The 6,020-nt window shown below is 40.1% G+C and overlaps 1 non-coding gene across 1 annotated transcript; it reads left to right on the top strand.

The window, feature by feature from the left end:
- Positions 1 to 5,620: 5,620 nt before the first annotated feature.
- Positions 5,621 to 5,702, top strand: TRNAS-GGA (transfer RNA serine (anticodon GGA)). The gene has a single exon. It is a non-coding gene; the product is annotated as a tRNA-Ser (tRNA).
- Positions 5,703 to 6,020: the final 318 nt, after the last annotated feature.

Genomic DNA, 6,020 nt, shown 5'->3' with positions numbered 1-6,020 from the left:
TACAGTTCTTCTGTGTATTCTTGCCACCTCTTCTTAATACCTTCTGCTTCTGTTAGGTCCATACCATTTCTGTACTTTATTGAGCCCATCTTTGCATGAAATTTTCCCTTGGTATTTCTAATTTTCTTGAAGAGATCTCTAGTCTTTCCTATTCTATTGTTTTCCTCTATTTCTTTGCATTGATCACTGAGGAAGGCTTTCTTATCTCTCCTTGCTATTCTTTGGAACTCTGCATTCAAATGGATGTATCTTTCCTTTTCTCCTTTGCTTTTGGCTTCTCTTCTTTTCCCAGCTATTTGTAAGGCCTCCTCAAACAACCATTTTGCTTTTTTGCATTTCTTTTTCTCAGGGATGGTCTTGATCCTTGTCTCCTGTACAATGTCATGAACCTCCGTCCATCGTTCTTCAGGCACTCTGTCTATCAGATCTAGTCCCTTACATCTATTTCTCACTTTCACTGTATAATTGTAAAGGATTTGATTTAGGTCATACCTGAATGGTCTACTGGTTTTCCCCAGTTTCTTCAATTTAAGTCGGAATTTGGCAATAAGGAGTTCATGATCTGAGCCACAGTCAGGTCCCAGTCTTGTTTTTGCTGACTGTATAGAGCTTCTCCATCTTTGGCTGCAAAGAATATAATCAATCTGATTTCGGTGTTGACCATCTGGTGATGTCCATGTGTAGAGTCTTCTCTTGTGTTGTTGCAAGAGGGTGTTTGCTATGACCACTGTGTTCTCTTGGCAAAACTCTATTAGCCTTTGCCCTGCTTCATTCCATAATCCAAGGCCAAATTTGCCTCTTACTCCAGATATTTCTTGACTTCCTACTTTTGCATTCTAGTCCCCTATAATGAAAATGATATCTTTTGGGTGTTAGTTCTAAAAGGTCTCGTATGTCTTCATAAACCTGTTCAACTTCAGCTTCTTCAGTGTTACTGGTCGGGGCATAGCCGTGGATTACCGTGATATTGAATGGTTTGCCTTGGAAATGAACAGAGATCATTCTGTCATTTTTGAGATTGTATCTAAGAACTGCATTTTGGACTCTTTTGTTGACTATGATGGCTACTCCATTTCTTCTAAGGGGTTCCTGCCCACAGTAGTAGATATAATGATCATCTGAGTTAAATTCACCCATTCCAGTCCAGGCCTATCTAAAAGATCTGTAAGAGGTGTTGGACCAATTAGTAGTTTTGAGTTTTTTTTTAATCAGCCATATCTTTGTTCATATAAAATCTTACAGAAATGTTTTCCATGTAAAAGGGTTGAAAGTGCAAATCTTATGTTTGATGTACACTGAAGGTCATAACAGTACCACCATCCCTCTGCTGGGCCGTCCCCATTCCCTGGAAGCAACCCTAAAGGTATCTATACAACTACCCTCTGGAGATCTATGGATAGATTATCTTTATGGCCCCTTCTAAATCTAACATCCTATGACTAGCTCTGAAATGTTCGTCACCTACATCTTCAAAAACTTTTGTTAAATCTAGTCTATCAAGTATTTGTCGAATGTCTAGCATCATAGAAAACACAAGATAGAATTTCCGCCTTGGAGGAGCTCACCAACTTTTTGGGAAACAGAGTAAATACAGTGGGGATGCACTTCAGAGGAAAGAGGGTTTCAAGGAGTAGGCCACCATCAAGGGCCCACGGAGTAGAAGATTCACTTCTCTATCTTTTTCGTGGCTGTATCATCAATGCCTGGTAGAGTAGGTATTCCATAAATATTGAACAAATGAACTGAACAGATGGGTGGACAGATGCATAAGGCTATTATCTTACTCATGTTGACTGAAATTCACCCAAAAAATCTGCAGTTAAAATTATTTTTCGTATGTGAGAGATTTTTTTCTCATAAGCACAGTTGTACAAGGAAAACAAATTTCTTCATTATTCATTCCACTATCCACTACCTACAATTAAAGGGTGATATTTTATTAGAATAAAAACAAAGCAAAACATTACCCCCCTGTTATGTTAGCTCCCCAATTTGAGTCAGTAGACAAAATAAAGGCAAAATTCAGTCCAAGCATGTGAAATGCAATTTTGTGGGAGTAAATCATTAGACCAAATTTTTAATTGCCAGGAGATCATTCTTTCAATGAACTTATTTTTATGGAGGTCATTCACATGCTGCAAGTAAGCAAGTCACCAAAGCAGGTTTATTAAGATAGAAACGAGGGCCATCTTGGCTCTCATCTCCTCATCACCACTAGTGGTGATAAAATGGCAGGGAGGTCAAAAAGAAGGCAGCTGCTTTTTCCTCCCATTCTAAGATTTTGTCTTTCTGGACTCAAATCAGCCAAGCTGCACCAATGGCATTTGATGGAAAGCTGTCCCATAAGATACACTTTGTCTTTCTGGACTCAAAGTCAGCCAGGACAAGTGTTGTATATGACACATTCTCAAACCTAAAATTAAGATGTTAATTTTCCACTTTTTTGTTTTAGCATAGCCCTAATATTTTATTTTATGAGAAATATTGGGCTGGAACTGCACCTGGAATCAAGATTGCAAATCAATAACCTCAGAATTTGATGGAAAGAGGAGCTGGAGACAGCTCATTTTCAAAAACTAAATCATGCTTGGTGCCTGTTCAAGGAACAATATAATTTCTGGAGGAAATATTTCTGGGAAGGGCCAGGTGGCTTTGCAATTTTATAGCTGAGGTGATATCAGTTATCCAGGACAAGTGTTATATATGACTAACGTTCTCAAACCTGAATTGTGTTTCCTTAGAATGCGACTATATTTGAAAGCACATTAAGGTGTTAATTTTACACTTTTTGTTTTTGGTGAGGACAGGGAGGCCTGGCGTGCTGCAGTTCATATTGGACACATTTTATTATAGTATAATATATACTACTATTCTGAATATAGATTAGGAATGGACATATTTTTATAAACATTCTGGGAGGGTGTAAAACAGGTTTTTTTCCATCCATGGCACCTGACACCTGAGTGGCTTAGAGACATCAAACTAAGAGATGAAATAAAAAATATCACACTGCTTTGTAATCTTCTTCCAAGGTGGAGTGATATCTTAGAGAAGAAGCTGTATCCCTTCCTTTGCTGTGACAAGCAAAGAGATCCCAGCCCATGTGGGGCTCCATAGGCAGCTGCAACAAAAGTCATAGGGTGAGTAGAAATATGATGAGGTCCTGACTGCTCCGGATGGATGACCTCACTGCTTTCTTCTATGCATTTTAACTACTCACCTGTAAAAACTGGATTCAACTCAAGGTCTTGCGCTTCACTGAAAGACCTGCATTTGGAATGAATACAGTTCTTCCACGGACCACATGAGTTCTGATGCACTGCAGCTGGCCGAACTGTCACTTGCTTCCGTCTTCTAAGCAAAATGTGGAAATTTCTGGTCAGGAGTCTTCAACCTTGCCATCAGAGGGCTATAACTGCCATATTTAAAAAGGTTTTGCTCCTATGCTAAAGTATTTTCATAGAACAAGAAATGTGGTTTACATGGGAGAGAGAAAAGAACCAAAAAGACAAAAAGAAATTTTCTGCCCCTCACACATTTTTATCTAAGTTTGGTCCATGTATGTCTAATCTGGAGGCTACTGTCCTATATAAGTTAAAATTTTTTCGATCAGGTGCCCTGAACTCTCCATTCTCTTCTTCCTCTTTCACCAAATCCCTTGTGACATATTTATTCATTCAATCAGTAAAATATTTACTTAGAGACTGCTATGTGCCAGGGACTTTTCTGAGCATTGGGAATACAACAGTGAATAAAACACAGGCCTTGTCCTAAGAGTCTTTATATTAGAGGGATGGGGACAATGAACAAACACATGATTATAAAAGGTCAAATAGTGATAAGTGATATGAAGAAAAGAAAGCAGAGTAACTGTACAGAGAATGGTCATGAAAAGCCACTCTGAAGAGGTGACATTTGAGCATGGTTTTCAATGAAGTGAGGATTCATCTTAACTGTTCACTAAAGACAAAATCTGGGCAGTTGCTAAAATGACTAAGTTCAGAGTTGGAAGTAAGAACAGGTATCAGAGTTGAGAAATATGGGAAATACCATCAGGATATTCAAAGAAGTCACCATGGACTTGAAGATTATCTACTGAAAGTCAACTAAATGATCCAAGGGATGAAAGAAGGCTGAGAGGTACCATGGTTAAAATATATAATTTCAATGATGGTTATGAACATGATGAGTGGGGTGGGTCTGTCGGCTGATACATCGAATTCTAGAAAAACACCTTTAAATGGTAAATTAGAATAATAAAAAGTATATCTGAGCTTCTGGTTCTAGCACAAGATAAAGAGATGCACTTCTCCTAGTTTTCCCAATAAGTACAGCTAAAAACCTATTTTATATAAAACTAACACAAGCACTCTGAAAGGTGGAGAAAAAAAAGGCAGACTGGCTAAGGACTTTGGGATCCAAGGAATAACAAAGTGATGAATTTCCTGGGTGTTCTTCATTTATCTTGGACTAGGTATTGAGGAAGCCAGCAACCCAGAGAAACCAAAGAGCACAGACAAAACTAGTTTCAAGAAAGCCTGCTCTCTCTAGTCAAAAGACCAAGAAAGGGGCAAACAGCAATTCAGAAAAATTTTAGATAATAAACACTTTATTCCAGCCAAAAAATATAGGAAAAACATGGGCCTTACTCTCATTCCAATGAGCAAAGACTAAGTAGGGAACCTAGTGGGTAGGAGAAGGCCAAATGGATCTTCTCTCAGCCACTGTTAGTGGAGGCCACATGGTGAGCAAAAGTCAGGTGCCCCTCCCTCTCTATCAGCCAGGGTGGTATCAGCAAAGCCCTAGAAGGGAGCGTCAACTTCTAGGGCCTTACCCTCATTCCCATGAGCAAAGACTAAGTGGGAGCCTAGTGGGTAGAAGAAGGCCGTATGGATCTTTTATCCCCAGTCAATGTTAGTGGAGGCCACAGGGTGAGCAGAAATCACGTGCCCCTCCTTTGTCAGTATCAGCAAAGCCCTAGAAGGCAGCTTCAATTTCTAAGTCAACAAGCAGTAACAGGGTTCCCCTCTACTTCCCCAGAGTATCACTGGAGGCTTAGTGGAGAACCTGCACTTCTATTTCCACACAGTAGTAATGAAGTGGTGACCACTTCCCCCACCAGCATGATGCCAGAGTAGACCTACCAGAAGAAAAGATGTAAATAAGATCCAGAATCTCATAATAAAATATTTACAATGTAAGAATTTAATTTAAAAAAGTCACTGATAACCAAGAAACCAGAAAACCTCAAACTAAAGAACAGATACCAATACCAAGATAATACAAATGACGGAATTATCTGGAAGTTCACGGTTCACGTATTGCTGAAGCCTGGCTTGGAGAATTGTGAGCATTACTTTGAATGTGGAGTAGTTCCTCTCGGCCCTCAGGCTTTTACGAAGTCTTTATTTCTTGAAAATCCTGAAGGCTGATCTGGTTGATATAAAGTCCCCGGGAGCTTCCTTCTTTTGTTGTAATATGTGGATGATTTGCTTCTTTGCTCCCCTTCTTAAGCCTCCTTACAGGAAAATGGCATCCACTTGAGAAAACTTTTGACCTGTTACTAGACACTTGTGTGCCAGCTCTACATAGGTCTCACTGCCATAACCAATCACCAGCAGTAGTCGTGGCCGAGCGGTTAAGGCGGTGGACTGGAAATCCATTGGGGTCTCCCCGCGCAGGTTCGAATCCTGCCGACTACGGCAAGTCAACGTTTTGACACACGTTTATTTCTTCAACGTTTTGACACACGTGTTTATTTCTCTTTTGCAGGCGTCTCTGCAGACCATTTAAAGAATTTATGAATGGCGGGATACGACTGGGACCCCAAGGGGGATAGACGAGGAGGACATGACAGACCTAGGAGTCGGGCAATTGTGGTTACAACCTGAGTCCGGGAGGAGTGGGAGTCGCGACAAAACCCTTCAGACAATGGCCAACAGGAAGGCCAGTAGCGCAAAATTGGACAACGCTGACTTGACAGGTCATCTAATCCAAACTCTTCCTGTATCATTTCTTCT

This window comes from Bos mutus, chromosome X (assembly GCF_027580195.1).
Source record: "Bos mutus isolate GX-2022 chromosome X, NWIPB_WYAK_1.1, whole genome shotgun sequence".
Taxonomy (NCBI): domain Eukaryota; kingdom Metazoa; phylum Chordata; class Mammalia; order Artiodactyla; family Bovidae; genus Bos; species Bos mutus.
This window is presented reverse-complemented; position numbering and strand designations above follow the sequence as displayed.